This window comes from Octopus bimaculoides, chromosome 4 (assembly GCF_046866305.1).
Source record: "Octopus bimaculoides isolate indiv1 chromosome 4, ASM4686630v1, whole genome shotgun sequence".
NCBI classification, from domain to species: Eukaryota; Metazoa; Mollusca; class Cephalopoda; order Octopoda; family Octopodidae; genus Octopus; species Octopus bimaculoides.
Genome location: NC_142931.1, coordinates 22,429,395 through 22,449,394, shown reverse-complemented (window position 1 = coordinate 22,449,394; position 20,000 = coordinate 22,429,395). Strand labels below are relative to the sequence as shown.

General features: G+C 38.3%; 1 protein-coding gene across 12 annotated transcripts in view; it reads left to right on the top strand.

The window, feature by feature from the left end:
- LOC106876760 (uncharacterized) overlaps positions 1 to 20,000 on the top strand; it is a 72,544-nt gene that overhangs the window by 12,424 nt on the left and 40,120 nt on the right. For 4 of the 12 annotated variants that reach the window (XR_016241414.1, XR_016241411.1, XR_016241412.1 and 1 more), the window contains exon 1: positions 14,987 to 20,000. This exon is cut by the window's right edge and continues 197 nt beyond it. The exons of 3 other annotated variants lie outside the window; for them this stretch is intronic. The gene's annotated coding sequence lies outside the window, so the exon portion shown is untranslated. Of the gene's footprint in view, positions 1 to 14,986 lie in introns of those variants that run through there. 5 more of the 12 variants (XM_089350495.1, XM_052966942.2, XM_052966945.2 and 2 more) reach the window with 4 other exon arrangements.

The window sequence follows — 20,000 nt, the reverse complement described above, 5'->3', positions numbered from 1 at the left end:
ACACACACACACACATATGTATATACATACATACAAACAATTGGGTTCTTTCAGTTTCTGTCTACAAGATCCACTTTGGCCAGCCCATGGGTACAGTAGAAGACATTTGCCAAAGGTCTCAGACAGTGGGCCTGAACACAGACTCATGTGGCTGGGAAACAAACTTCTTACCATGTGTGTATGTGTGCATGTTTGCAGACATGTTTGTTTGCGTATTCTATGTTTAGGTGTATATAAACTAATGCGTGCTTTTCTTTGCAATTCATTTAAATTCTTCATAGAGCTCAAGCAAAGTTACATGGCTCTTTTCTTTAATTTTTTACTTTTTGTATCAATTACAATTTCTGAATTTCTGAATATGTGAAAAAAATAAAATTTGAAAGATAAAAACCAGCCTGACTTTCACTGGTACATATATGTACCTGTGCCAACTTTTCCTTCATTGGACACTAAACCCTGCTTGCGAAGACCTGTTGAGGCAAGTGAGATCAAAAGTGAACCAAATTCGATGGCTGGCACCTGTGCCAGTGGAGTGCTAACAGCACCATCCGAGCGTGATCATTGCCAGAGTAGCTGTCTGGCTTCTATGCCGGTGGCACATAAAAAGCACTATTTGAGTGTGATCGTTACCAGCATCGCCTTACTGGCACATGAAAAAACATTTGAGCGAGCTCATTGCCAGTGCCGCTGGACTGGCTCCTGTGCAGGTGGCACGTAAAAAACACCATTTGAGCATGGCCATTGCCAGTACCGTGTGACTGGCCCTCATGCCAGTGGAACGTAAAATCACCCACTACACTCTCGGAGTGGTTAGCGTTAGGAAGGGCATCCAGCTGTAGAAACCCTGCCAGATCAGAATGGAGCCTGGTGCAGCCATCTGGTTCGCCAGTCCTCAGTCAAATCATCCAACCCATGCCAGCATGGAAAGCAGACGTTAAACGATGATGATGATGATTTATAGATAAGTATGTTAACATGTATTTTTTCTTATGTAATAGCCGTGCATCATCATCATCATTTAATGTCCATTTTCCATGCTGGCATGGGTTGGCTGTTTCACTGAAAACAGGTAAGCCAGGGAGCTACACTAGGTTTCAATCTGGTTTGGCATTGTTTCTATGGTTGGATGCCCTTCTTAATGCCAACCACTCCAAGAGTGTAGTGGTTGCTTTTTACATGCCACCAGCATGGGGGCCATTGATGTGAAACTGGCATCTGCCACGCACTCAAACACTGCTTTTTACATGCCACCGGCACAGATGCTGGTCAACTGGCAAGGGCAGCTGCCACACCAACGATTTCACTTAGCTTGACAGGTCTTATGTCTCCTTTGATTACATGTGCATGTGATCATGTGATTACTCTCTATGTATGCATGTCTATGCATTCCAGAAGAACACAGTTGTGTGTACATGTTCATTCTAGGAAACTCAAATCGGAAAACTTTTATATATTTTAGATTCATGTATACATATGTATATATATGTTCTGCTCTTATTTTTGTGTGTAGATATATACCTATAATATATGTATGTGTGTATGTCATTGTTCAGTTTTATTTCAAGATTTCTTGTCAATAGAGAAAGAGTCGGTTTCTAATTTCATTGGAATTTCAACATCAACAACAGGGTATTTTTGTTTGTATGTATGTGCAGATTTGTATATTTTTCTTTATGTATATGTATGTATTCTCATGCATATAGTCACATATCTAGATAATCTCATATATATTTAAATGATAAACGTCTGGAAAGTTTTACAGATTTTTACAGTTCCAGTGATGGATTGGATCTGTTGTCTTCAAATTAGCTTTCTCCTTTCTGGTTTTGAAAAGCCTAATTTCTCAAGATTGATATTTAGGCACTGTATGTATGTATGTATGTATGTATGTATGTATGTATGTATGTATGTATGTATGTGTGTGTGTATTTATATATATGTATATATGTAGTAAATGTATATGTGTATATGTGTGTGTGCATGTGTATGTATATATAAGTGTGTGTATGCTTGTATGTGTATATATATATATATATATATATATATATATACATACATACATATATATACATATATATATATATATATATATATAGATATATATATATATATATATATATATATATATATATATATATATATATATATATATATATATATACAGGGTGGCCCAAAAGTAGGTTTACAGTTACTCAACCGTCTCTTTCGCATTCATTTATTAACAATTTAGATCTTAATTATAAAAAAAATATGAAACCATTATTCTATGCTAATTTAGTTAATTGCAAGATAGAAATTTAAATGTAATAAAATATATTTTTTTTAATTTATAGTGCCTACGTGATAACTGTAACTGTAAACCTACTTTATGGACCACTCCATATATACATACATATATATATATATATATATATATATATATATATATATATATATATATATATATATATGTGTGTGTGTTGTATCTCTATATTAATGAATATATGTGTGTATGAATGTATGATGTATTTATTAATTAATTTACTTATGTATCTCCCTATTCGTCTGCTTGTTTGCTCTGCCACTGTTAAGATGAGCACAACACGCCAGACTCACATGAAAACCTCATGTTACATCTGTGAGGAAATACAGTCAGGTGCACTTCTATTGGTGAGGTTGGTCTTCATGTGTTTGTTTATGCCTGTGTGTGCATGTGTGTATACTTGTGTGCATGTGTGTATACTTGTGTGCATGTGTGTATACTTGTGTGCATGCACATATGTACATGAGTGTGAGGTAAGTACATTTGTGCATCTGTGTGTGTGTGTGTGTGTGTGTGTGTGTGTGTGTGTGCATGTACGTGCATGTGTGATACCATATATTCACGATGTGAAATGAATTGTGGTTGAAGCATGTTGAGTAGGATTTTATTTGTAAATAAAGAATTATGATAGCAAACCCAATGTGTGTGGGAGGTGACTACTGTATGAGAATTGGTGGTGGTGGTGGTGGTGGTGGTGGTGGATGCGGCGGCAGCAGCAGCAGCAGAGGTGGTAATGGCAGTGGAGGTGGCAGTGTTATTGTTGGTGGTAATGGTGCTGCTGTTGAAGACAGTTGTGATGATGATGATGATGAAGACGACGACGACGATGACGATGATGACAATAACAATAACAACAATGATGATTGAGTAAACCCAATAATTAAAGGCACTCCAACCATAACCATCACATCTCTTTAGAAATATTTATGGCTACATCACCCACTGTGTCTAGCTTTGTGTTTTTTTTAAGATGAAAAGATTATAATGGGGAATTTGACTGCTACTTCTAGCAGGATAGTTTTGACCATATGAAATACTTTCATTGTGGGGTCTGCTCCAACAAATGTTCATCTATGCAAACATATGTAGCATTATATCAATGCATATGAGGCTATATCAACATATGAAGGACTATAGCAATATATATAGGTTTATGTCAGTCCATGTGGGTTTATGCCAACACACTTTAGTCTATGTCTATACATTTAGATCTATATCAATCCATGTGAATTCATATCAAAACATGTAGATTTCTGCCAACAGATGTGGATTTTTGCCAGCCTTTAATATAGCAACTCTGTAAAAGTTTTCTATCATTAATTCCATGTGTCATGCTATTCTGGTGAATTCTTCTAATCCACGCCAAAATGCTGGAAACTCTGTTTTACAGACTCTGAGAAGAATCTCCAGAAACACATGTGTCTATCTCAATACTTCCCACTCAAAAAACTGAGTGTCCCAAACCTTATCATTCAGTTACCTGGTCTTCATAATTTCCTGCTGCTTGTAGCTGAAATTAACCAAGATCCTACTATTTATGTAAGTGATTTTGGGATCTCACTGTCCCAGACTTGCTAGTTTATTCTAGACTATTTCAGAATAAACACAGCATGACAATCTAGGTGATAAGCAAATTTTTAATTCCTCTAATTTTGTATCTGATAATGATCATAATCTTTTAGGAAAGTGGGTTACACATCATTAGATGTACACCTGACTTTCCTATATTATATTAGGTATTGAACGGAACGCAGAACTCCAAACTGATCAACAACAACAATATTTATTTTTAGAGGTAAAATGGACAGCCTCCAATTGTCCGGTTTCTGAGTAGCCTCCTGTGTGGGAAAGTCTGTGTTACTGAGACGTCTGAATGTAGATGTACTGTCCCTTGAGTTGAATCGTTGGAGAGACAACTTGGTTCAACCACACTCAATGAGAGAGCTTGTTGAGACGCCTTGCTTGGTCGCTGTCTGGCATGGTAAGAGATAGAATAGAAGCGAGAACGCTTGGATATTGAAATCCACGCATGCGTGGTTAAAGGTGCAATAATGGTGACTATGCCTTTTTGGCGCCATATGACGTTACTACAATTTTATCCCTTTATGAGATACCACATATGGCTCACAAATATTGTTTTAGAAGCTTTCAAGAACTTTATTATTAGTGTTTTGTGTTCAAACTTCAACACTCTACAACCCATTTGTGGGTGGTTGTTACTTAACTTCAAGTCAACCACAATCAAACACACCTATGATAAAAAGCATTCTGTGCCCTTCCAACCATTTAGAGTATCTAGGACTACATTCTTTTACTCAATGGTTGAGAATGATTAAATGGAAATTTGGCTGTTATTTCTAGTAGCCAAGCAACTGCATAGAGTGTCTTCTCATTGGCTCACCCAAAGGGCAACTGTTACTATCTTTTAGATATTTATCTTGGTATTTAATGTCACATCAAGTTTGTTCCTATATCAATGACAGACTGCCATATACAAAAATGTCTTTAGCTATTCATGATGATATCCCATTTCCAATAGTAATGGTGCTGATGTTCATGACAGATTTAATAGAAGGGAGTGGATTTCAATGGCAACTCACAAGCTGAAGCTAATTTGGCGAGGATTGTCTCCACATTTGGCTTACAGATTTCTACCAAATGTCTTTTAGAGCAGAAAGTTCTAATAAGTTTCTTCAGCATGCATAGCATCTGATACTAGATAAGAGATCAATATTTAACATCCAGTTGCCAACATTGCATCATATACAGGGCCAGGGCACTTAACTCTCAAACAAGTCCTTCTGTAAGAACCCTGAAACCAAATGGGTTATGGAACTCATCAGTACAAGCTGATAGACATATCCTTTTACTTCAGTGCTACTCAAAATGGTAGTCTGTGGACCGGCGCCAGTCTGCGAGCCATCAGTTGCCGGTACGTGGCGAGTTTCTAGAAAAGAAAGAAACATTACAAAATGCTTATAAAATGCTTATGTAATATTGTATTATTTGTTAACAAAATAAATATAAGATTAAAAAATTGTCAACTTTTATTATATTCATTATATATATTACGGAGATGTACTTGCATAGTAAGTGACCTAATCTGAGATTGTGTGCTGGAACGAAAACAATTGCTGCATGGAAGGTGTTTATAAGCCATTTAAAATAACACAAAAACCGTTAGATTCACTTCAACATTTAAATTTAATTTGTCAAAATATTTTCGTCACATTGAGACCGCGACCTGTTCACTGACAAAATTCTGTGCTAACAGGTCACAGTCTCAAAGTGACAAAAATATTTTGACAAATTAAATTTAAATGTTGAAGTGAATCTAACGGTTTTTGTGTGTTATTTTAAATGGCTTATAAACACTTTCCACGCTGCAATTGATTACATATATTGTTTCCAGTATAAATTTATATTATTAAGAAATATCACCGGTCCCTGACACATTGGGAAAAAAAACTGCCAGTAAACCATATCAGATAGTTTGAGAAGCACTGCCTTATATCATGACTTGATCTGTAGGTACTCAGATTCTCAATGTAGACAAGAATGTTCATCAACTGGGATTGATTAATGATTCTGTCAATATAAAGGTTTAAGCAAAGATCTTAACAATTAAAGAGAGATGAGAAATACTTTCATGTTTGTCACAATCTGATCTTTTTCCATTGTCCTTGTTGTGGTGCACAGCAGAAACATCATTTAACTGACAGAGAATAAAACTAGATGACCATAATGCATTAAACATCTACCTGCACCTTTTTTGTAACCAGACTCCTCTCTCCTGGGACACATCCATTCCACTGGTAAGTAATGGAAAGTAATAACATTGTTGTATACTAGCACTGCCAACAAGCACAACCACTTTCACTATTATCACCACCAATCAGCATCATCAAAACAACCACCATCATTACCACCACCATCATTACCACCACCATCATTACTACCACCATCACCACTATCTTCACAACTTCAACTTCTATCATTGCCACCACTACTACCACAACTCATCCCACCCAACCCCACCACCATCACCACAACCACCATACAATCCCCCTTCTCTCTCTCTCTCTCTCTCTCTCTCTGTTATAGAATATGTGAATGTATGTACCTGTGTGTGTGTGTGTTTTATGAACCTATGTGAAAAAGTGGTCTTGACCATCAATGGAACAGACATGTCCTCAAATGTGTTCCAGCTTTGATCATCTCGTCTGTTGTTTTCTATATCAAACACTACTTTTCTTCATTTGTTCAATGCCTTTCTAAATTTAAGATTATCAGGTGTAATTTAGGGGCAGATTAGGTTACTATTTCTAGCAGGTTAAGTGGCCATATTGAGGCTCCCTCAGATGTACTCTTGGCTTTATCAGACGTACTTGATAAAGCCAATAGTACTTCTGAGGGAAATGGTCTATTAGTGAGGACTAGCTTTACTTAGTAAGTAGCCCTGTGCCACATAATCTATTAAGTAGGTCACATAATTATCACAGGTCTTAATTAGTTTGTAAGAATTTTCAGGGTAGGGGTAGTAAAGGTTTGGAGAGAGTATGGGGGTGTGAACCACTGGTCAATTTTTATGGAAAGTAGATTAAAGTTATCTTTTGCAAAGTGGGTGCTAGAGTACTTATAGTAATAAACCAAAAAAATGTTGATTAATTAATATTACATTCATTAATAGATGCATCTGTGGCATGTGTGGTAACTAGATTGTTTTCCAACCACTTGGTTCTGGGTTTGGTCCCACTGCAGTAAAATGTGAGAAATTTAATAAACATCGTTACTAGCATTGCCTTCTAGCACTTGTGCTGGTGGCACATTAGAAAATCATTCGAGCGAGGTCGTTGCCAGTGCCGCTGGACTGGCACCCATGCAGGTGGCATGTAAAAAACACCTTTTTGAGCGTGGCCGTTGCCAGTACCGTGTGACTGGCCCTCGTGCCGGTGGCACGTAAAAGCACCCACTACACTCTCAGAGTGGTTGGCGTTAGGAAGGGCATCCAGCTGTAGAAACTCTGCCAGATCAGATTGGAGCCTGGTGCAGACTTCTGGCTGCCAGTCCTCAGTCAAATCATCCAACCCATGCTAGCATGGAAAGCGGACATTAAACGATTATGATGATGATGATGATCAGGACCAAAATTAGTGAGTAGCATTATACTCAAGTATAAAGAAAAAACATTAGTGGAGGTAGAGAAAGAGGAGTCAGATTGTATTCATGACTGGATTGTATTCTTTCCCAGTCACTGCACTTCCATCATATTAGTTGCCCACATTTCATAGTTATAAGAACCATCTTAACACTATAACCAAGCAAAACAATGCACAAGGGCCTATAGCATTTATTTATTGAGAGCATCCCACTGCATACATAGATTAGCGTTGGACCCACAAGGCCTGATTGGCCTCCAGACAGCTGCCCTGTGTACCCTTACCTGAAGACAGTATAGACTGGCATACAATAAACATTTAATCTAATGATATAGAATTTTAATTTAATGTTGCTTCTGCTGGTGGCAATGATGGTGGCAGCTGTGTGTAGCATTTCATTATCCAATGTGTCTTTCTGATTTCTTGTTTTTGAGATGGCAGAGTGCATTTTGAGGGAGACTATTTCTAGCTTGTGCAGTAACTACATAGAAACTCCTTTATTAGCTCATAAAGGCACAGTTGAGTGGAGAATATGCAACAGCATCAGTTATTGTTTTCTATGAGTGTCTTAGGAACATTTGCAGAACAGAAGCTGCTATTGTAGAGGTAAGTGAGGACATCAGCCAGAAATTGAAAGGTTTTTGACTTTTGACTTCTGAGCTTGTAACCCAACACCTCAACCACTCATTCAACATATCCTTCCTCTGCATAACTCACATTGTTACAGAGAAGCAGCATACTGGTACAATGACACAATGGTACCGTATGTTTGACGTCATAGATCTATAGTTTACCAACATGTCAATTAGACATTCTACATGTTTCTTCTCTCTATCATCTATAAATGGCATGAAACAACTATGTTTGTAGGTCACAAGTTCAAAGTTTGCCACAGATTTCAAAATCATAAATTTGCAACAGTTTACTCTAAACATATTTCCTGTTTTGTTTTTTGTTTTTTTAAAGATGTCTTTGAAAAAGCATAAATGTCACGCAATTGTACGATCTTCCCCTTGTTATTTTATTATCACAATGTGTTGTGTGCCTAATGAAAGAAGCTTTTATTAACCCTAACTCTTCCTCATATTTGTATTCTAAAAAAAAGACATCAAGCTGAATTGAACTGAAAAAAATCTATAGAAGTACTTGTTTATTCACAGTATTTAGAGAAAGTCAGTGGAAAACTGAAAAAGAAAGAAAAGAGAATAAATAAATGACAGAGCTGAACAAAGAGTGAAGGAGAAGGTATAGCTTTAAATGTTTACTTTTCTCGCTGAAGTTTTAAACATAACAAACAATCAAACATATTGTTAGACTAAACACCTCTCACTTTGGTGAAGGCTGCAGGCATGAAACTTGTTAGTGCAGAAAATTCAGTTTGTTATTTGCAGTGTAGTCAGAGAAGTGATTGATGGAATAGGAATAAATTGTTCTAGTCTTTTAGTTTTGCATGCCTTAGTTCTAACGTCCTGTTGAAATATTACTGAATATTTCACCTTGTACTAAAGGCAACTGTCAGTCTCCCCAGGCACCTATTGACTGACCTTGGTCAAATTTACAAACATTTTGTTGGCAATTTTTAAAGAAATAGGAAATAAGAAGAAAAAAAAGGTGGAGGTGGTGATAGTATTAAACAACACACACACACACACACATACACTCATACATACATATATATATATATATATATATAAATGAGTAACAAAGATGTACAGGTGTCAATTCATTATGATCATTTCAAGTGACTCCCTTAATTATTAATGAAAACATTATATCATTGCAGTATTATTAGAATAAGGAACAAGAATAATGGAATAAGTGAAGCAAGAACACACACAGAAATGAAAGGTGTAGCTGAAGGGGTCACAGATGTGTGATGAAAGATTTTCAGACAATGGACAGGCATTAAAATAATAAAATAAAAGTAATAAACGAGTGAAGGGAAAAAAAAATACTGCATGTGTTGTTTTTTTTAGCAAAAAAAAAATAATGAATAAATAAAATGACCATCCCGAAATACAACAATATATGAAGGTAATTTAAGCATGCAAAAATTAATGCAAAAATTCCCGTGTTTACAGACAATCATTGTTTACTAACAGTACATTTACCACTGCTGCTGTTACTGTTACAGTACCAGCTAAGTTGTAGGTTACATTGTACAGCTGGTAAGTAGCCCAGCTATTTTATACTGAAAGGGAAGACAATACAACTAAGAACGCTATGGAGTTGAAACAGCACACTTTTTATGATAAAGCAACTGTGTCATTTCTCCTACACCTACCACCAATACTCAGATATACTCATATTGTAGGAGTACTTTGACATCCTGAGAAACTTTGTCATGACTAGGATATTATCTTGATAATATACATACATACTTATTGTGTGTGTGTACATATATATATATATATATATATATATATATATATATATATATATATATATATATTGCTTATGCTTGTCAGTCTGAACTAATGATTGCATCTTTCTCAACAAAACAGGCAAAATTGATATGTATAATCTCATTGCTTGCTAATCTTTAAAAGTACAACTGTGACAACAACAAGAAAAACAACAGAAATTATCAATTGTTACTCTTGTCCAGTGCCCGAGCATTGCTGATTTGTGGGTTTCTGTTCGAACACCTGCTGTTACATGGAGGACAGATCTGGCTATCAGCTCAGTTCATTCTGAAGATTTTCCCACCACCTTCCTTTGGCTGGGAAGGGCAAGCTGTGTTTATTTGTCTGGTGGCCTGAGTGAAGGAGGTTGGGTGATGGATCAGGTTGAAAGAGCTGAAGATAGATACTTTCTGCTTAGGCCATGCCCTCATCAACTTTCTCAAGTTTAACTTGAAAAAGGAAAGTGAGAGTTGCGCAGCCTCTTAGCAATTTTGTTGAAAGGTTGGTGAATGGTCCAAGTGATTAGGCCTCTTCTGAGCATGCACCTGTACATTAAATGAAGACAATGTGGAGAGGGCTCTTGCTCTAGTGGTCAGGACAAGAGTAGTTTTGTGGGGTTTCCATGAGCAGCCCTAAGAAGTCTCCTCTTTTGAAGAATTATTCATTGTTAGAATTGATAGTGTTGTTTGTTTTTTTTTTCTATTTTTTACACACTTCTTTATATAACCCCACATTGTACTGTCCTGTACCATTCCCAATGATTTTTGTGAACCTTTAGCAATAAATAAAGAAAACAGTCTTATCATCATCATCATCATCACTGTCGTTATCATCATCATAATCATCATCATCATCAGCAGCAGCAGCAGCAGCATCATCATCAAGGTGGCCAGTCAGCAAAATCGTTGGTGCATCTGACAAATTGCTTAGTAGCATTTATTGTGACTCTTTACATTCTGAGTTCAAATCTCACTAAGATCAACTTTGCCTTTCCTCCTTTCAGGTTCAATAAAATAAAGTACCAGTCAAGTATTAGGGTTTATATAATTGATTACTCCCGTCCCTAGAAATTCTCTGGCATAATGCCAAAATTTGAAACCACCACTACCACCACCACTATCACTATCATCACCACCACCATCACTATCACCACCACCACCTCCACCATCACTATCATCACAACAATAGCAACAACAAGGCAGTGAGGTAGAAGAGTCATTAGAGCATCAGACAAAACACATAAACAGTATTTGTTTTGGCTCTTTACATTCTGAGTTCAAATGCTGTTAAGGTCAGCTTTGGCTTTCTTTCTTCCAAAGTCGGAAAATAAAGTACCAATCAAGTACTAAAGTCAATAGTATTGTCTAAACCCTTCCCCTCAAAATTGTTGGTTTTGTGTCTAAATCAGAAACAGTAATTATTGTTCTGACTGGCAGAACCATTAGCACACCAGACAAAATTCTTAGCAGCATTCCTTCTGGTTTTACATTCTGAGTTCAAATGCTACTGAGGTCAACTTTGCCTCATATCCTCTCAGGGTCGATAAAATATGTACTAGTTAAGTACTGAGATCAATGTAATTGACTTCTCCCTTCCCTCAGAAATTGTTGGTCATGTGCCAAAAATTCCAAAAGAATTCATCATCATCATCATTATCATTTAATGTCCGCTTTCCATGCTAGCATGGGTTGGATGATTTGACTGAGGACTGGTGAACCAGATGGCTATACCAGGCTCCAATCTGATTTAGCAGAGTTTCTACAGCTGGATGCCCTTCCTAAATTATTATTATTATTATTATTATTATTATTATGAAGGCGGCGAGCTGGCAGAATTGTTTGCACCCTGGATGAAATGCTTAGCAGTATTTCACCTATAGCTATACTCTGAGTTCAAATTCTGCCATGGTCGACTTTGCCTTTCATCTCTTCAGAGTTGATGAATTAAGTACCAGTGAGATACTAGGGTCGATGAAATCGACTATCCCCGCTCCTCCAAATTTCAGGCCTTGTGCCTATAGTAGAAAGGATGATTATTGTTGTTGTTGTTGTTGTTGTTGTTGTTGTTCTTCTTCTTCTTCTTTTTCTTCTTCTTCTTCTTCTTCTTCTTCTTCTTCTTTTTCTTTGTTATTCTTTTTGTTGTTGTTGTTGTTTACAAATTAAAACATACATGAAGATTTTCGTTCCTCACATAAAAAGAATTTGGTACTTTTGAGAAGATATACCTGCAAATATTCAGGATAAATGCTTTGTGAAATCATCATAACAACATTTATGTATTCTAGTTTTGTTCTTTTCTGGGAATAGGCATATGTTTCCACATACCGATAATCCCCTCAGTGTTGTTACAGAAGTAATTAAAAATGGAATGATTGACACATTTCTTAATTGCTACAATGCTTTCAAATTCAATCACTGAGACGGTAATTCTTTAGCTTCTCAGTTTGCTTCTCTATACAACATTATCGGTGAGTAAAAGGTTCTGTTGAAGTTATAAAAGCACAATTGTCATTTTTGTAATGGAAAATGGTATCACATTTGTGTTCAATGGTGGTCTTTTTGTTTGCTAAAATCCTGTAGGCTTTTTAAAATTGACATTTTCTAAGACATTTGTCTATTCATATAACCAGAAACTATTAAGAGTGTTTGAATGTAGGGGAGAAAGAGAGAGAGAGTTTGTAAATAAAGTCATGAGAGACATTGGACAATGTACTCATGGTCTATATGTTCAAATCTACCATAAGCATTTTGTTGCTGTTCAGTCCAGGTCAGCCCTTCAGCAATGCTTGTTTAAAAGGAACTGCTAGTGGTTTGGTCATGTGCCTCATTTTGTTATCCATGAAGCAACCTCACTTGTGCTAGTGTCACAATAAAATGCACTCAGTACAATTTATAAAGTGGTTGGTGAATGAGCAAAGAGAACATAGAGGACATGACAACTTCTCTAGTGCTGGTGCCACAATAAAACACACCCAGTACATGTTTTAAAGCAGTTGGTGTTAGAAAGAGCTTCAAACCATGGAAAACAAGCTGAAAATTGAATATACAAGATCAGTAACTCAGGATAAGATCTCACTTGGACCACAACCCATCAAACCCTTGCTAGAATGAAAAGTGACTGGATGAATGGATAGATAGATAGATAGATAGATAGATAGATAGATAGATGGATAGATAGATCCTTGTGTATGTGCTTCTGTCTGTATATGATACATACTTTTATACAGCACTGTTATATGTGTACTTACGTGAACAGAGAGAGAGAGAGAGAGAGAGAGAGAGAGAGAGAGAGAGAGAGTAAGAGGGTAATAAAGAGTAAGAGAGAGTAGGGTGTTGCCTGTTTTCTATGTTATCTACTTTGATGTGTGTTTATATATACACATATGTGTGTGTGCCTAATTGTTTGCATATTTATTCTTCCTTATCTACATATACCTCCACCCTGTTGTAACATCTACTGCATTTAATCTCTCAGATCCAGCCTCAAAATCTTACCCAGTCATTCCTCCCCCTATACAACAAACTTCTGGAATTCCTAAATCTCCAAAGTTTTTTCTTATATATGTCAAGTTACACAGGCTCACATCAGTCTGAGATGGTTGCAAAGGTCACAGACACTTCTACTTTGATTATCTTACAGAAAAAAATGTGTTTTTATGTGTGTGTGTGTGTGTATGCATGTATGCATGTGTGTGTGTGTGTGTGTGTGCATTCGTGTGTGTGTGGGTGTTTGCCTATATATGCAGTAGTTAGTTATGTAAAGACTGTGTGCACAATCTGATGACTATCTGAACTGGTATTAATATATTGATGTGTATATGTGGAGGGTTTGTGTTCATCTGCACATGTAGATACATGTGTAGAGATTTTTAATCATCAGCATGTGTGTGTACATGCGTGTAGAGGTTTGCATTTATCTGTATACGTAAATTGTGTTTGTATGTATGTGTTGATGTAATTTTGTTTACATGTCTGTTATTTTCATCTTGTCTACTTCTAATGAACCTTGTCTTTCAATTCTGTTTGCTATGTGGAACAGAAAGTACATGGGAGAGAGAAGAGAGAGAGGGGGAGAGAGAGAGGGGGAGAGAGAGAGGGAGAGAGAGAGAGGCAATGTGCTGAAGGTAGAAGAATCTGAATGAGAGAGAGAGAGAGAGAAGAAAGGCTGGGGAAAGGAGAAAAAGAAAGTTATATACAATGAGAGAAAAAAAGAGAGTCAGCTTCATTTTCCTGATATACCAAATGTGCTGTAAATATTTTTAGTACTCTAAGGCAGGGGTTTTCAAACTGTGGTCTGCGGACCACAGGGGGTCCGCAAGGACAAGACAGGGGGTCCGTGGACAGCAAATACTTTTTATGGGCAATTTGATTTTATATATGTTTTTTAATCGAAATCTTTTAATTGACAATAAACCTATTTGTTAAATACTGTTAAATAAATAAATGTAAAAATATATGTTATTTTAAGCAAATATTTATGTATAAATTTCATAAGCATTTATAAGGGTAAAGCCTGAAATATAAAGGGGTCCGCAAGTCAAAATGTTTGAAAACCCCTGCTCTAAGGTGTTGAATGATGTTATGGTAAAAAGTGGATGAGAAATAGATCGTCCAACCCATGCTAGCATGGAAAGCGGATGTTAAACGATGATGATGATGATGATGATGTAGAAGATTTCCAACTGATATCTAATATATGCCTTAGACACTTCTGGTGAAATCTGGTGAATGTAGTACATAATTCATTAAGAATCACGTCAAGAGAAGTCCCACCTCCATACATTTGTTCAAAACGGATTTTTCAGCCAGTAATAATTTTGAACATAAATGACAGCAGTGCTCCCTTGGTGCCACTGGAACTGTATGCATATAAAGCGACCTGGGAGCATCCCAAGTTGATCTCCCAATTTGTGAATGTTCATGGATGACAAGTCTGGTTTTTTGAAGCATTTCTGCGGGACAACCTGTTGAAAGCCACCGACCAGATTTGTGGGTGGTGTAAGGTCCCCTCCCAACCCAGAGTAACGTGGTGGTGGAACAAGGAGGTAGACAGGGCTATTAGACAAAAGAAACAAGCTTGGAAGGACTGGAAGAACGGTGGTAGCAGGGAATTGTACCAATGTGCCAGAAGGGAGGCTAGGCGACAGGTTTATTTAGCCAGAGGGGAAGCAGATAAGGAAAGATTTGCCAATGTTCTGCGCCGTGAGGACCAAAGACTCGAGGTATTTCGGGTTGCAAGACAGTGTAGGAGAGAGAATAGTGATGTTGTAGGAGAGAAATGTGTTCGCATGGATGATGGTACGCTTGCATTAAATGAGGATGCAAAGAAAGAGGTCTGGAGATGCCACTACGATAGATTGCTTAATAAAGAGAATGAATGGGAGAAAGAGAGCCTGCCTTATGTCGACCCAATAGAGGGACCAGCTATCCGAGTTGATAGTACCAGGGTAGATAAAGCAATTAAGAGTATGAAGACCGGGAAAGCCCCCGGCCCATCAGGAATCACTGCAGAGATGCTCAAAATATCTGGCAGTGTTGGCTATAGCCTAGTCACCCGTATTACGAACCAGGTGATACACGAAGGAGTCATACCCTATGACTGGTGTAGCAGCATCATAGTCAACTGCTACAAAGGTAAAGGGGACGCTTTAGATACAAATAATTACAGAGGCATCAAGCTGTTAGATCAGGTTATGAAAGTTACAGAGAGGGTCATAGCCCAACTAATTAGGGAGCGAATCAATTTAGATGAGATGCAGTTTGGGTTCGTGCCAGGTAAAAGCACTACTGATGCCTTATTTCTAGTGAGACAGTTGCAAGAGAAATACCTAGCCAAGGATAAACCTCTGTACCTGGCTTTCGTTGACATGGAGAAAGCCTTTGACAGGGTCCCCCGATCCCTTATCTGGTGGTCAATGAGGAAACTTGGGATAGAAGAATGGCTAGTGAGAGCTGTGCGAGCCATGTACAGAGATGCGGCCAGTAAGGTGAGGGTTGGAAATGAGTACAGCAATGAATTCCGGGTAGAGGTAGGGGTCCACCAAGGTTCCGTCCTCAGCCCCCTATTATTTACCATAGTCCTCCAGGCAATCACAGAGGAGTTCAAGACAGGTTGCCCCTGGGAGCTCCTCTATGCTGATGACCTTGCCCTAATTGCGGAGTCACTATCAGAACTAGAGGAGAAGTTTCAGGTGTGGAAGCAAGGTCTAGAACTGAAGGGCCTTAGAGTCAACCTAGCTAAAACCAAAATCCTAATAAGTAGGAAGGTAGATAAAACACAAACCCCTTCAGGTAGATGGCCCTGCTCAGTATGTAGAAAAGGAGTAGGTAGTAACTCTATAAGATGTACCCGGTGCAAGCTATGGACACATAAGAGGTGCAGCAACATCAAAGGCAGGTTAACTAGCAAGTTAGTTTTTGTTTGTGGCAGATGTTCAGGTGCAATAAAGACTGCAAACAAACAGGAAACAACTTCTATCTCATTCCAGGGTGAAAAACTAGAGGTAGTCGATAGCTTCCGCTATCTGGGCGACCAAGTTAGTAGTGGGGGTGGGTGCACTGAAAGTGTAGCTGCTAGAATAAGAATAGCCTGGGCAAAGTTTAGAGAGCTCTTACCCCTGCTGGCGACAAAGGGACTCTCACTCAGAGTAAAAGGCAGACTGTATGACGCATGCGTACGAACAACCATGCTACATGGCAGTGAAACATGGGCTGTAACTGCTGAGGACATACGTAAGCTCGCAAGGAATGAAGCCAGTATGCTCCGTTGGATGTGTAATGTCAATGTGAATACCCGTCAGAGTGTAAGTATCTTGAGAGAAAAGCTGAACATTAGAAGCATCAGTTGTGGCGTGCAAGAGAGACGATTGCGCTGGTATGGACATGTGGTGAGAATGGAGGAGGATAGCTGCGTGAAAAAGTGCCACACCCTAACAGTTGAGGGAACCCGTGGAAGAGGTAGGCCCAGGAAGACCTGGGCTGAGGTGGTGAGGCAAGACCTTCGTACATTGGGCCTCACCGAGGCGATGACTACGGACCGAGACCTTTGGAAATGGGCTGTGCGTGAGAAGACCCGGCAAGCCAAGTAAGATCGTTGCCAGTGCCCCTGGACTGGTTCTTGTGCGGGTGGCACATGAGATGCACCATTTTGAGCGTGGCCGTTGCCAATACCGCCTGACTGGCTCCTGTAGGATTTTCGAGCGAGATCGTTGCCAGTGCCCCTGGACTGGCTTGTGCGGGTGGCACATAAAAGACACCATTTCGAGCGTGGCCGTTTTCGTGCGGGTGACACGTAAAAGCACCCACTACACTCTCTGAGTGGTTGGCGTTAGGAAGGGCATCCAGCTGTAGAAACTCTGCCAAATCAGACTGGAGCCTGGTGTTGCCATCCGGTTTCACCAGTCCTCAGTCAAATCGTCCAACCCATGCTAGCATGGAAAGCGGACGTTAAACGATGATGATGATGATGATGAATGTGATCACAGACTGCACTGAGATTATCTCTTGCTCCTCTGTTATGAAGAGATTCAACATATATAGTAGTACAGGTCTCCTTTATCATCTAATAAATCTCCTTTAATAAATTCCTATTCTTTTTTTCAAAATATGTGGTTACTTTTGAGATACACTTATATACATATATCATCATCATCTTCCATGCTGGCATAGGTTGGATGGTTCAGCAAGTTCTGGTTTTTAAGGCTGGGTTCCCAGGCTAACGCCAACCACTTTACAGAGTGTACTGGGTGCTTTATGGGTGAAAGTATAATAGAAAGAGAGGTGACTTTGCATTAGATACTGAGAGAGTAACGTATGAATGTAGGGACAGGAACATGATGCAGAGGAGATACACAGCTACCTTGCATTGGTTAAGAGTCAGTGAGAGTAATCAGGGTGAAGTTGGACAAAGAAATAAAGACGGTAATCACATGTCAGAGTCCTCAAAAAGACAAATAGAAAAGAGATTAGGGACAGAAAGTGAAGAAGGGTTGATTGGTAGCAGTTGCAAGATTATATGGGGAAAATGAGGAATGGCTTGAGATGAGAGTAGTGGTGATATACAAACACATACATGATAGCTGCAACTTGATTTCAAACAATGCTATTAACTGATTATTCTCTTAAACATGAGCAGCTCAGATGTGGATTTTCAGTCCTGCTATGAACCTATATACTTTTGCACAGATATGGTAATGATGGGCGCCTTTTGCAACAGATGTTCAGAGAGCTTACCACGTTGACACAAGCCTCCATTCCACCATGGAGTTCTTCACTGAGTATTTAGCCTTTTTCAGCTATTCCCAGCCATAATATGCAACACATAATAGAGATGTTAAAAATCAAGTGATGCTAATACCTGAAGCTTCTTAAAGAGAGGACTGCTTTGCAAAGGGCCAGTTCCATTCTGTAAAAAACATATACATTTGCCCAAAAAGAAGAGTGATGTAGAACTAGTCTATATCATTGAATGCAAACGAAGTCTCAGGTGTTACATCAGAGCTTTCCTTCCCCTAAGAGTCTAAGAGTCTCTTACTCTCAACTGTTGGATGGTCATTGACTCTTCTGAGTTCAACCCCATTTTTATAGGTTTTGTTTTTTGTCCAGTAGGATGTCCAACGAAATTCACCTTCCTTAGCAAGCAGACTTAGTAGGGGTTGCCATTTTAATCATCAACTGCTTAATCATGTGACAGGTGGTACTGGACTGCATGTTACCAATAGCACTAAAAACAACCTGACACAAATACATACACACACATACATACACACTCACATAACTGTATACATGCACATACATAAATGCACAAGTGCACATCCACATACACGCAAATCAAAAATCAAACAGCAATCACTCACCTACTCACATACAACATACCCCAGCACACAACACATGCACTCTGGTGCTGACAGGATGCATATGGAAGATCAACAGATCCTTCTTCAAATCTTTCTTTCTTTCTTTCTTCATAGCTTTTTCTGCTTTTCTTCCTCTCTTCTCATCTTCCTTCTTTTCTTCCTTTCTCACTCTTCCATCCCTGCATTTCATATGTGGCTGAAATAACACCACTGTTATGGTTACTATAGTAATAATTCCTTGTGCATTTGTTTTTCTTACTATATAACATACACAAAGTTCTACTCCCCACCGGTTACTCCTCTTACTGCAACTCTGGCTATCCCACCTCCTCCCTGTCTCATCACTCTAGATAAGATAAAGAGTAAAGTATAGTTGAAGCAGCATGTTGTTTTTTATCTGTTTTGTTTCTTCATACTTTGTTGTTTTGTTTTGTTCCTGACACTTTTTTCACTTTATTAAAAGCAACAGTCTCACATCTTCCATAACTATCTCTCTCGCTCCTCTTCGTCACCCTTTCCCATTCACTCTCTATCAGCCTATCAATCTATTCAGCTATCTATAGACATGCATGCAAACACACACACACACACACACACACACACACACACATACACACACACACACATACACACACACACACACACACACACACACACACGAATACATATCTTATTTCTGTTTACTAGACAAAATAATTTTTTACTCAACTTACTGCCACATACCATCAACATACACACACAAACATAGCACACATACACACACAAACATAGCACACATACACACACTCATATGCACACACACATGCACACATGCACAAAAACAACATACAAATAATACAATACCACCACAACCACTATTACTACTACTACTACTGTTTTCTCACACACAGTTCTATTATTTTTTTTCTGTTTATCTTTGGGTACAGTGGAGGGGATGGGTAATTGTGTGTGTGTGTGTGTTTAGATGTTTACTACAGTCTACTCTTTCTTTCTCTCTTGTCTTTTTCTTTACTCTTTCTTTCATCTTTTTCTTTTTTCCTCTTCCTCCCTCTCTCTCTCTCTCTCTCTTTCTCTCTTTCTTCATCTTTCTTCTCAGTTTTTGATTTTACCTAAATTCTCTTGTTTATATGTGTGTGTATTTATGTGTGTGTGTGTGCGTGTGTGTGTATTTCTTTCATTTCTTTTTCTAATTTGCTGTTGTGATTTTACGAGCTTCTTTTTGTGTTTTTGTTTTCTTTCGCGAAAAGCCTCCCTCAACTTCAGGATGTGAACAGGAACAA